The sequence below is a fragment of the Apium graveolens genome, chromosome 10 (assembly GCF_009905375.1).
Source record: "Apium graveolens cultivar Ventura chromosome 10, ASM990537v1, whole genome shotgun sequence".
Lineage (NCBI taxonomy): Eukaryota > Viridiplantae > Streptophyta > Magnoliopsida > Apiales > Apiaceae > Apium > Apium graveolens.
The window spans coordinates 222,390,117-222,390,984 of record NC_133656.1 but is presented as its reverse complement, the minus strand read 5'-3'; positions in this window follow the sequence as shown (position 1 = coordinate 222,390,984).

The following is an 868-nucleotide window of genomic DNA, read 5'->3' as shown; positions in this document are numbered from 1 at the left end:
TTCTCGCCCGTGAAACCTGGGCTGTCATTATCTCCCCCCATTTTCGCCTCCCAATCCGTATCTCCCTCATCCCTCAGCCACTTGCTCCTCCCCTTCCGGCCACCCTTCTCGGCGGCGCCCTTAGCCAGACACTCCACTCCCTAGCCACTTCATCTCCTCTTTTGTCCATGAATCTCCTACAGAATTTCTCAGTATGTGTTACAAGTCCACACGAAAAGCAGAAATCTCTGAGTCTTTCATATTTACAAGTAACTGTAAATTCCGAACCATCTTTTCTTTTAATTTTCATATTTACACGTTGATTACATTTTCTATTTATTGTGGTTATATATATTATAATAATTGTGAATCTTATGAACGAATTCTTAACATTAACTTAAGATTAATTAATAAATGTGTATACTTATTAATTTATATGATATTAACTAAATTTTTGGAAATATATTTTATTATAAATATATGTTGCGAGTTGCGGTTGTTGTTTTACGATTTCGAGAATTTAAAATCGCATCTGAACCGCGAATGAGCGGTTTGTAAAATTTAAATTCACAACCAACCAGCGTTTCGTGATTATCTGCAAAATGCGGTTCGGTTGCGAGCGGTTAAATGCGGTTGAGCGATTCGCGTGTACACCCGTAGTGTAAATTCTTTTGTAAACTTATTTCTCAATATGATATTTTCTTTTCCTTAAACATTTTTAAGTATGACTTAGTCGCATTTCAAAATAAAATTGCAATTTTTAATCTGTTCGAATTTTAAAATAAAGTAGCCATTAAGAGAAGTAAAATCTACTTAATTAACAGGTTGTGATTTGGTTTGGGTTGTTTCTTATTTGATGCCCCATTTGGGATAGTTCATGAACCATATC